The sequence below is a fragment of the Canis aureus genome, chromosome 3 (assembly GCF_053574225.1).
Source record: "Canis aureus isolate CA01 chromosome 3, VMU_Caureus_v.1.0, whole genome shotgun sequence".
Classification (NCBI taxonomy): domain Eukaryota; kingdom Metazoa; phylum Chordata; class Mammalia; order Carnivora; family Canidae; genus Canis; species Canis aureus.
In genome coordinates, this window is record NC_135613.1 from 34160168 (window position 1) to 34172520 (window position 12353).

A 12353-nucleotide genomic window follows, 5' to 3' on the forward strand; every position below is an offset into this window, starting at 1 on the left:
GGATGAGCAGGTACCATTGTGGGAAACGGAGGCTCCAGGCCCATGAGCACCTCCGGTGGCGGTGTAGACTATGCCCACGCTGCTCCAGTGAGGGGTGAGGAATGGCCCGAGAGCGCAGGAGTTGAAGACAAGCTGTCTGCATGCCTAAGAATGGTGAAAGCCATGGAGCCGGGGCCACGGTGGCATCGACTGAGCCATCCAGAAGACTGTCACCATTAGTGTGATTCCACCCTGGGCCTGCTACCCCTCGAACCCCTCACCTCTGAATGTTCCTCCTTCATCTCACTCCTGAAACAGCCGTCTCTCCCACACTCCATGCAACCTCTGCTCTCTTTCCCCCACCCTTCTCCACACGCCTGGCATACCCTTGGCCCCATCTTCTCTCTTGGGCTTAGATTCCAGGGTCAGGCATCCTGCTCTTTCATGACACCTGCTGGACAAGCCCCACGGGCCACATCGTCCCCTGCAGGTCTGGGCCTCTGAGCACAGCTGGGCAGGATCCCGGCACCACACAGCCAGCACTGGCACCTGTTCAGCATCCCCGGCCTCTCCGTGTTCCCCTGGCTGGCCCTCTCTCAGACCCTCCATGGACATCATCCCAGATGGCCACCTGTCTCCCCCTGCAGATGACCTCAGCCCCTCCTGCTGAGCCAAAAAGACGTAAAGCAGAAACCCCTTCATCTCTCAACCCTTATCCTGTCTCCAAGTGCTCATGTGTCTCTGCCCTCCAGCCTCAGGGGACGGTGGTTCCACATCCTGTCTGAGGCCAATTCCTCTCCCATGCCTGGAGCCTGCCCCCCTGGCTGCTGCAGGGACCTAACCCTGCATGAGCTCCCCTCCCCCCAGGTCCCCAGCCTCTCCCACCTGGCTGCCCATCTCCCATTCCCATTTTAGGCACGCAGGCTTCCCCATCATGGGGGTGGCTAGGATGCAAACGCTTCCCACGAGCCTGTGTTTCCCTCCAGCTCCCACCCCTACACATCTGTTGGCTCTCACCCCTACCCATCTTCTTGAACTTCCATACTTCTTAGCTTCACTTTCTCCCCTCTTCTAGGGTCTGCAGGGATGTGGGTATATTGCTACCACAAAAAAAATACCCTCAGGATTTGGTCAGCAAAGAGCAAATCACAGATGATGGCTTTTGGGCTGGCAACCGGTGGTAACCACCAGAGTGCCCCTTGGGCCACTCAAAAATCCTCAGCGACCCCACCCCCCAAATTGCCTCTCCTCTGGGGCTTCCTATTCTAGGTGGTGGCACTACCAACCCACTGAGCTGGAAACGTAGCAGCTGCCTCAGCCTCCCTCCCCTCATCCCCATGTACATGGTTCTGCACTTGAGCTTGGCAAGGACCTGAAGCTCTGAAACCATGGCTCCCCACACCCCCACCTGGCTCCTGCCTGCCTACTTCCCTGGCTTGCTTCCTTCCCCTCCTAACTGCTCTCTGCCTCGATCTCTCCAAAACACGGACCTGACTGTGCCACCCCTCTGCTCAGCATAAAATCCCAAGTCCCCTGAGTGGCATTCATGCTTCTTCAGGACATCTCAGATGTCCTTCCCATCTTTCTTCCCCACATCCCAGCCGCTATCATCTCTCTCACTCACTGTGCCCCTCCTTCTGTCCCATTATCCTTTGACAGACTCTTACTCATCCTTCAAAACATTGCCACCTCCTCCAGAGAGTTGTCCTGCCCCCACTCCAAGCTGGGAGAGTGCCCCCTTCCCTGGGCACACCCCTAACATGGAGGGGACCCCCTGGCTTTTCTGCAAACATCCTCTTTCTTCTCGGGCTTTCGCTCCAGTGTCCGGCACGGGGCTTAGGCCGGAGCACATCATCTCGTTGTCCCCATTCCCACTGCACACCCTCCTCCTAGCACATACTACATGCTCAGCAGCCCCCAGTAGATTGAAAGCCTCGGGAACACACAGCTAAGAAGCATCCCTGTCAATTTGAGCCCATGCTCACCTGTGTCCAATGCATGTGCTCCCCCCACCCGTCGCCCCCCCCCCGACCCACGGGAGTGGCAGAGGGTCTGGTGTTGTGATTTTGCCCAGAGCTCCTAGAACCAAGATCACGTGGGTTCAGGTTGCAACTCTGGTAGTTACTAGCTGTGTGACCCGAGACAAGTCACTTTGCCTCTCTGGGCCTCTGTTTACTCAGCTGTGAGATGAGAATGGTGGCCACCTGTCAGGTGTCGTGAAGACCAGATGTGGAGTGTGAAGAAGACTGCCAGCACTCAGCTCTCTCTTCCCATGTCTTCCATTTGTGTGGACCCCCAGGGCTACACAGACCTCAGGGCTGCTTGCTCTGTTCTTTTTGATACTCCTGGAAGTCACGTCTGGGTGGGGCCTCCCCTGGTCAGCAGCCTGGCCTCGGCTTCTCTCCCAGTCCCCAGGGGAGGCGGTGGTGAAGGAGTATCCAAGCTGCCCACAGGACGGTCCATCCCGGGGGCTGGGGCCTTCCAGCGTCTGTCTGTGCAGCCTCCCACAGCCAAGCCCTGAGGACACGCTCTCAAACTGCCAGGGGGTGTGTTGGCATCAAGATGATTCTCCTCTCCATGACTGGCTCTGCAGATGCCCAGACGCCTAGCCGACGCGAGGGCTGTCCCTGAGGAGCGGTGTGTCTGGGGTGGGGGCTGCTGCCACGTGTGCCTCTGCAGACTCGCCCGTCTCTGGGTGCACCTGAGTCATCGGCTGTCGTGCTGTTTCCTGGCGGACATGAGCCCATCTTAGCGTCTCTGAATCAGGCACCAGGCACATTAATAATCTCTGTGGGTGACTGTCCGTTCCTGCGTGTGAATATGCCCTTTGCAACTGCATCCAACACTGTGCACTCATAACTATTTCTTTGCACACCTGCTCATCTCTGTGCATACTCACGATCACGCCTGCTCCTGCTTCTGTGTACCCACATGTCTCTGTGTCTAGGGATGTGCATGCACACCTGCAGGTGCCCCGCTCCCTCTCTGGATATATACAAACATTTCCGAGGTATCATCCCTTCCTGGGTGCTCACCTGTGTCCGAGTGCAAATGTCATAGCTGTGGGCATGCATGACCGCGTCAGGGGGTGTGTCCCTCTCCACACGTACATGCTTATCTTCACACGCTCATGTCTACTATAGGTCTGTGCCTCGGGTATCACGGCTGGGTGTGCGCATCTGTGCCTGAGTGCTCATAACCAGGTGGATATGCTAGCACAGCTCTGCTGGGCACGTCTACATCTGAGGCTCCTCTCCGACCCTGTTTTGTTTTCCTGTCTACCTTCTGTCTCTCCCCCTGGGTACAGGGAAGGTTTCCATGGGACAGTGAGGGTGCCGCCTCCAGCCTCCTCTGCTGCTGAAGTCTACACTGACAAAAGGGGGTGCGCCAGAGGGCAGTGGGCTTCTGGCTGGGCTGCAGGGAGCCACATCTCCCCACTAACGGGGGCCCTGGGGACTTAGGGGAGCTTCCGTGAGGATAAGCCTGGTGGCAGAGGCCAGGAGGTAGGGACACCAGGGAGCACCCACACCCTCTCTTCCCGAGGTCGGCAGGGACTGGCCCTGCAGGGTGGGAGATGGGCCCATCACATCCCTGACTTTCCCTGCGGGGTCCTGATAGAAGGCCACGGGGTGGCACAGGGTGAGTGGGCGAGCGTGTGAGGGAGAAGCAGAAGGGGAAAGAGACAGGAGGGAATAGACACAGCCAACAATCAGGAGAACCAGTGAAGGGAAGGGGCAAGAAGCAAGGTGGAAGCTGGGGAGGCAGGTCCTGATGACACAAGGCTGGTGGTGGGTGGGGGTGGAGTCCCCAGGGCAGCAGAGGGGGGCTGAGAGAGCCCCAGAGCAGCCCCAGGGCTAGGTCTCCGTGAAGAGGACACCGCTTCCCTGCCCCATCTCTCCTCTCTCCATGTCTCTTTTCCTCCCAGTCGCTCTGCCCTGTCCTTTCCCAAGGCTACACCGTGAGGGCCACATGCTGGGAATGATGGCCCCGAGGACCAGGGTTCCTGAGAGGCCCCAGACAAGGGCATGACCTTCACAGCCTCGGGCCCCTGGGCCTGAGAAGTGAGGAAGGGACTGAGATCGCCCCCATTGGTGGGGCCTGTCTGGCCCCGGGACCTTCCACACCGTCTCTCACTGAATCTCCCAATCACGCAGGGAGGGGCTACTGCCCCCACAGGACAGCCGAGGAGCTGGGCCTGGGCAGGGTGGGTGCCCTCAGTCCCAGGCCGGGGAGGGAACCGGGGGCCCTTCGTGGGACCTGTGTGCCCTCAGCAATGCTAGGGCACTGCCAACAGCCTGGGTTTAGTGGAAAGGGTGACGGGTCTGGGTTCAAATCGTCCTGGTTTTGGACCCGTGTTTCACATCTGACAGGCAATGACACTTCGGGCAAGTCACTCACTGGAGTCTGGGTTCCTCATGTGTGCAGGGGGCTTCTTAATCCTGCTCCCCATCTCCCTGGGCTGCTGTGTGGACTGAATGCAAGATCTGAGAGGCCAAAGGGCTTTGCAAACTGTGAAGAACTGTGCACTGTCACTGTCTGGGGTGGGGGCGGCACTGCCCTAACAACTGGGGTGACCATGATAGTGAGCTGGGCGGTGGGCGAAGCCCTTTGTGTCAGTCAGGTCATCTCCTGTAATCCACACGTGCCCTCTGAGCAGGCCCTACCATCACCCAGCGCGTAGACGGGGGCACATTGATGACCCAGGATCACAGGCCTCTAAGTGGCAGGACTGGCATTCCAACCCAGAACTGTAGAGCTGCAGGGCTGGTGCTGAGCACCAGATAGGGGTTGGGGGGTCCAGGGAAGTCTGACACAGGGTGTTCTGGAAGGCCAGGAGCAGAGGGGTGGGAAAGGTTCCAGAAGGAGGCCTCCTCACTTTCCCCACCTTTCCCCTCCCTTCGATGGCCAATTAGTCCTGCTTCTTGGGCAGCCCAGGATCTTTAACAAGGTTCAAGGCTATGGAAGGAGAAGCTGCCCTGGTGACACCTTCCCTACTCACCGTAGAGGCTGCTGGGATGGCCGTGCCAGCATTTCAACCTCCAGAGATGTGTCTGCAGTTCTCTACTGCCTCCTCTCCCCTCACCAGGCCCTTGTGTCCCTCTCACCCACCTACCACATCCCAACGCTCACAGCCCCCTCGCGGCCCATCCACACCCAGAGTTCAGGCTCGTGGGAGCCTTCCCAACCCTTCTGCTTTGCTCTAGATACCAAGCCTAAGACCTTTCTGCCCCATGGCAACTGTCGAGCTCCTGTTGTTTGCCAGGTACGTTCATATCCAGACCTTATCCAAGCTGTGTGACCTTGGCAGGTTCCTTTCCCTTCCCCTCTGTGTCTCAGTTGCCCTATCTGTAAAATGAGAATAATGACTTAATAGTTGCAAAGGGTTTAGAAGAAGAGTACCTGGTGAGTAGTGCATTCTATTTACTAATTTAAATTCATTAATTGAAATGAAGTTAAAAATCCTTACAGCAAACCTTGCAAGGTAAGGGTTGCCAGGCTCCATTGTACAGTTTGGTAATTAGAGCTCAGAGAGAGTTGCTTTTATGGAGTCACATATTCAACAAGCATCATGGAGCACCTCCTGTGTGCCAGGCCAAGGCTCAATATTTTGTGCACTTTATCCCACTTAACCCTCATGGCTCTGTGAGGAGGTGTTCGTATCCTCCCAAGGTTTCTAAACCCCTCCTGGGAGGTGGGACTATCCTGGGGAGGACCCCTGGCTGCTGATTGTCTGTCTCCCCTGGCACCTGGTCACTGGAGAGCAGAGACCTGTATTCTATTACACAGCCCAGGGCTCAGAGAGAGTGCTCGATAAATATCCATTGAGAGAAGGAATAAAAGCATCCCTGGCTTACAGGTAAGGAAAGTGAGGTTCCGAGTAATGAAGTGATTTGCCTGAGATCACACAGAACCACTCGAGGGGGAGTTGGGGTCTGAGCCATCTTACAAGCCTGTGTTCTTTCTCTGATGCCAATTCTACCCACAGGCAGACCCATGTCTGAGGAAGAAGATGGGGTCTGAGCCAGTGTGCAGACTTGGGGCAGAGCCTTGGAGATGCTCGGAGTGGCAGGGCTGGGGGCCGAGACCCCTGCAGCCTGATTTGTCACTGAGAGCCCTGGTGACTCCAGTCTGTCCACCTGGTTTTCCCCTGAGGCCACTAGCCTTTTTGGTCATCAAGAAGGCTCTCCAGGCTCACTCATGTTTATTCTCATAGCTTCTGTGACCCTGGGGGACTGCAGACACCTCCAAAGTCAGTGTCTTTGAAAACCCAGCAGAATGTCCACACACACGCAGGTGTTCAGAAATGTTTGCTGAACACAAGAAGGAGGGAGTGACTTCGTCCTCAGAACAGTCCAATGAGGTGGAACTTATTACGCCATTGAGGAAACAGGCTCGAAAAGGAGGGATGTGACCACAGCATCGCATGCTGCTGGAACATCATCTCTGGACGCCAGGAGCACATGTGGGGTGGGCACCAGGCGGCAGGGGGTTGAGGAGTAAAAAGATCTGAGAAAGGAGGCCCTGCCAGTTGTAGATGGCTCTTCAAGAGAAGCTGGAAATGTGGAAGGCAGAGGGGTTGAGAGACGGAAGGCGCACCCTTCTCTGGGATAGCTTTGTCATCATGGGGGAAACTTGGATAGGCTTCCTGGCTCGCCAGATGGAGGCAGTCGAGGCACACTGGAGATCCCCTGGAGCCTCTCTCTGGAGCTTTGGGGGCACTTCCCTGAAGGTGGTCATGTTGCTGGGCATGGAGGTCTGTCTCATGGCAGCGAGCCCTGTGGCCCTTAGAGGGGACAGAGGAAGGGGACCACTGCCCACGAAGACCCCCTTGTGGGCCAGGCACAGAGCTGCACACTTTGTTACTTGATCTCCACCCCAACCCACAGTCATGTGACTCCCACCAGCTCATTCATTCATTCATTCATTCATTCAACAGATGTCACTTCAACATTTGCTGACCAAGACATAGTGCTAGACAGGGCGATGGGGAGGGAGCCGGCAAGCTATGGACCCTTCCCCATGCAAGAGCACTACTTTCTCCATCAAGTGCTTTACCTCTTGTGCATCTGTGTCTTTCCCTATGAAACAGGGAAGATTGAGAGAATTGAGATACCTTAGCCAACACTGTTCTTGTGTCACCTCTCCCACTTGCGCACCAGAAGGGACTTGCAGGAAGTCCCTACAAGCACCGGCTCCTGTGTCTTTTTGCCTGAGAGCTCCTCTGGCTGCCAGACTCTGAGCTCACCCCCAGGAGTCCACAAATTCGGAGAGTTGGTGTCTCTGAGCAAGCCGCAGCCCCCCAGGGACAACGGGTGTCACCCCTACTTCCTCACCCCCACTGGGGCATATCTGAAGTGTGTTCTGCAGGCTTGTGGCCCGACCCCAGTGGGTGAGCTCCAGCTGCCCTCCGGGGTAATCTGCCTATCAACAAACCCTTTATCTGCTCTCCTCCTGAACTGCCTCACTGTGCTTCCTTGAATCACCTTCCCAATAAATTTCTTGCACTGAAATCCTCGCTCAGGGTCTGCTTTGGGGCAAAGCCAGGCTGGAGCAGATGACCAAACCCTGGCATTGATAGATAGTAGATAGATGTTCAGTAAATGTTGTTTACTTCCATGGTCATTTTCACTTTTACAGAATCAGACATCTTTGAGAAGAGAGTCGTGGCTCCAACTGAACCACAACAGACTCATCAGTGTCATTCCAGAGCAGTGTGGGCCAGAGGTCTGGGGCTGCAGGGAGGGGGTGGGAAGGGGCCATGGGCCCTGGGGCACTTACTGTAGGCTGAGCCACTTAGAAGCCAGGTAAATCTCTGCACCTGCAATTATAAGGTTATTTTCTGTGTTCTTGGTTTTAGGAACTATTTTCCACTCCACTGTCCTGAATTGTACGTTCCAACCTGGGGTTCTATGTTCAACACCATTGGCTTCAAGCCCAAATTTGATGCTCCTTGTTACAAGCACCCTCATTACCACCCAGCCAGGCCAGGGGCGAAGCTCCTCCATGTCTGGGTGGAGGAGCTGATGCGGGGGCACTTGCCCCTAAAGTTGGCCAGTGTGGCCTACCACCTGGCCCAGTGCACCCACTGGCCGCCGAGCTGAGAGTTTCGATCTAGCACCTGGGTAAGGCTGTCCCCTGGCCCCATTACAAGCTAGCATGCTCCACCAGCACCGGGAGCAAGGGGCAGAATGACATAGTGGTCTCCAGCTGGACCCTGTGGGATCCACGTGCAGACAGCTTCGCCACCTCCCGCTATGTGAACCCCATGTTCTTCAAGGCACTGGTCCACACCATCTATTGATAGTGAGCCCTGTGGCATGAGGGTTCCTGGACCCACGTGGGGCCCTGTGCTCATTCCTGGCACAGAAAGCTCAGCAACCTAGCTCACCAATCAGTGCCCTGTGCAAACAGCACCCACCCAGGTGAGGCCAGCAGCTCCCACAACTCACGGTCAATGCGAACAAGAAAACGAACATGACGCATCTACAGTACCCCTCCTCAGGCCACCCACACCACACTTGCAGCTGTGTTCCTTTGCCGCTGGCTGGAATTATGTCAACCACGTACAGCTCCCTGCTGGCTGTACAGATCAGAAGCTCTGAGGGGCAGATATCTAGGTCTTTGATTAATAAAAAATGGGAGATGAATTAATAATGACTTAATACATGCAATTTGGGATCAAAATCTTCCAAAGCATGGGGAAAATAGTAAAAAGGGGAGCCCTTGATGCTGGGAAGTTTGAGAACAAGTGCTGTTCTCAGAGGCCAGCCACGAGCCAGGCACTGCTGGGAGACGAGAGAAAGGAGAGGACTGGGTTCTCATGCCGGCTTTGTGCTAGGTGCTGTGCTTGAACACCACACACATTTCCTACAACCTCACATAACCCTGGGAGACAGTACAACCATCCCCATTGTAGATGAGTAAACTGAGGCTCCGAGAGGCCAAGTTATTTGCTTTTGATACTTACACAATTGTCAGGAGATTTTTTTTTTAAAGATTTTATTTATTTATTCATGAGAGACACACAGAGAGAGGCAGAGATATAGGCAGAGGGAGAAGCAGGCTCCCTGTGGGGGAACCTGATGTGGGACTCAATCCCAGCACATAGGATCACGCCCTGAGCTGAAGGCAGATGCTCAACTGCTGAGCCACCCAGCCTTCCCTTGGCAAGAGATTTGAATCTAGGTCTTTCCCACTTAAAAAAGAAAACAAAATAAAACAATATATATAAAAAAAAAAACCCAAAGAGTCTGAAACTGCAGTGTCTAGAAAGTCACTCCAGTCTGCTGTTTATGAGTTTATGAGGAAGAGTAGAGGCACAAGCAGAGGGAACAGCATGTAAGCTGAGTGCCAAGGTTGCTTCTCCCACATATTGTTGTCCCTGGACCAGGTCACACAGTAGGTGCTCATGACAGTTTCAAATGGAAACTGGACAAGCCTGGAAGCTTAGAGGGCATAGCCTATCCCAAGGGGGGTACGGATGACTGTGTTTAAGCCTCTAGTTTCTGAAGCACAGTGACCAAGTGCATTTAGTCTTCTTTTAAAAATCTTTCATTATGGACCTATTTCAAATATGGAAAAAGCAGACATCAGTGACCCCATCAGCCAGAGTCACCCAATGTTCGTATTTGGTCATATTCATTTCAAATGCTTTTATATTGAAGTGATGCAGATAAAAGAAGAGCCCTCACCCCACACCATCCCCTGAGGTCACCACCATCCTTACAGTTTGTGTATCCCCTTCCTGAGCATTTGCCATGATTTTCTGTTTTTAAACTTTGAAAATATTGGTATCTCACTGTACCTTGCCTTCTACAATTTGGTTTTTGCTTAAGTATTATGTTTTATTTTTGTTTTTACTGAGTTTATGTTGATACATGTAGATCTAGTTCATTCATTTTAACTACTGTAGGTTATTTTTATTGGTTGAATATAGAACAATTTATTTCTCTATCCTCTTATTGATGGATGTATGGGCAGTTTTCATCCTTTGCTATTTCAAATGATGCAGCAATGAAAATCTTCATACACATCTCCTGGTGCACTCAGGTGTCACATATAACTTTTATCACAACTGCAGCGTGTAGGAACTTATGCACCTCTCTGTGACCTTGCAGAATTGTTTAATGTCTTGGAAGCTCTCTTGGAAGCTTGGTTTTCCTCATCAGCAGCCTGGGGTATTGGTGTGTGTTTTGGTGACAATCAGGTGGTTCAACATCGAGGAGACGTATATTTTGCAATCTGTAAAGTACTCCATATTCTTTGCTTGTTATGGGGGTATTCCACATTTGGGATGTGCTGAGCACACTCTGACGCTGGGGAAACAAAGCCCTGGGGCCCCAGGACAGGCCCAAGATGTGCTCACCTGCAAATGAGGCAGCTGGAAAGGCGCAGCAGCAAAAGGATGCATAAGAACCTGCTCGCTCACCTGGTGCACTGGTAGAGGAAGGCCTGGCTTCAGGGAGGAAGGGAACTGAGCTGAGTGAGTCCTCAGAGGATGGGGAGGCAAAGGTCAGTGGAAGAGAGAAGGGTGGAGGGATGGCCCAGGCACAGAGAGCAGCAAGTGGGAGGAGCTCTACTGACTGGAGAGCCCGGTGCTCATGCGGAACCTAAGGGGGTGGGCGGGGGGGGGGGGTGACAAGGCAGAAAATAAGTCTGGAGGGGCAGGCAGAGCTGAGATGTGGTGTCCTAAGGCAACAGGGAGCCACTGAAGGATTTTACGCAAGGAGGTGACAGGTTCTGATGTGCATGCTTGGAAAAGCAGACCGAGTGAGCTCTGGAGATGCGCTGTTCAACACCGTACCTTCAGTCAACAACAATGTACTGTGCACGGAAACCTGTTGGGAGGGTAGCTCTCAAGTGTTCTTACCAGAGTTGGAAATCAGGTCTGGCTCCAGCGTGGAGGGAGTGAGACCAGTGGGGGGATTGTGGGAGATCTGCAGGCAAGACGCCCAGGGCCCCAAACTCAGGCAGGTGTCCTTTTGCTGCGTCACCCAGTCACTCGCCCCTCAACGACAGGCACGGGTGCAGCCTCAGCAGGAGGGGCGGGCAGGATGGGCAGCTGACAGAGCCTCACCTCCAATTCAGAGTCCATCCTCATATGCCCCAACCAGTCCCCTTCTTAGGCTCCCTTATTATCTTGCAAGGCAGGAGCTTTCAAGTCTCTGGACTATATGAGCCCTTTGGGCATCCTGGTACCAAGGGCCTGGCTGGGTCTCCACCATCACCCCACGGTAGGAGACCCCAGTCTAACCAGACTGTATGGATGCCGTGGGGGGTGAGGGGCAGAGAGGGTGACATGTTCTAGGACAGGAGGGGCTGATGGTTATCGCTGAGTGGCTGTGTCTAACGTCTAAATACCCTGTGTATAAAATGGGACAAAGACACGAAAGAACTGCCCCAGAGCCTCATTTCCCCCAACTCTGAGTGACAGTATTGCCTTTGAAGCTTTGACCCTTGGGGCAGTGGCATGTCTCTGGCCCCCCAGAACTAGGCTAAAAGCCTTGCCATCCACTCTCCTAATACTTCTCTTTCTAGAACACTCATCCTTTTTAGATTTATGAGTTTAATTTCCACAGTCCTCGTGGGGTTATAAGCTCTGCGGTGGAGTGACCAGAACTGCATCTGCCTTGTTAACTGGAGTTTCCCTGGTGCCAAGAACAGAGTGTGGCTCATGACAGGCCCCCCAGGAATATCTGTGAGAAGGAAGGGAAAGGAGGGAGGAAGACGCCCACGCTTCAGGAGTCTGGAGCAGGAGGGTCTCACCCAAGTCACAGGAGAGGCAGGAAGGGATCAGGGCTCCTGCTCCTGAGGCTTAGTGCAGTCCTTGCTGCTCACTACACCCCGTGGAAAGGGGCTGCGCCACGGACCACTGTGTCCCAAAGCACAGGCCACGGAATGCTAGTCTCCAAAGATTCTAGTGGACAAAACCATCCTATAGTTAAATAAGCTTGGAAAACTCCGAGTTAAACAAAATGAAAGAAATTTCTTGACCATCAATCAGACTTTTCTGATATGCTTGTGTGCGCAGGATTTTTGGTGGAGGCCCCCAGCAGGGACCGCAATACTCTGCCTGTAAAGCGCAGCCTGAAGCCTCTGACCAGATGCCCGCCAGGGCTGTTTACTGAACACGGCACAGCACGGACATGTGCGGCAACATTTGAGATAGGAAAATCCTATCTCACAAATAGTGGTAACTGCAAACCCCAATACAAATGGGGTGAAAACAGAACTGCTCTGGTTGCAGGGGGCCTGGAAACCCCATCTGGCTGTCCCCTCACTGCTGCCATGCTAGGAACCCCAGTGTCCCACAGAGCCCAGTTTGAACATCACCAGTTATCCAACTCTCCATACAGGTGACATCAGGAAACCTG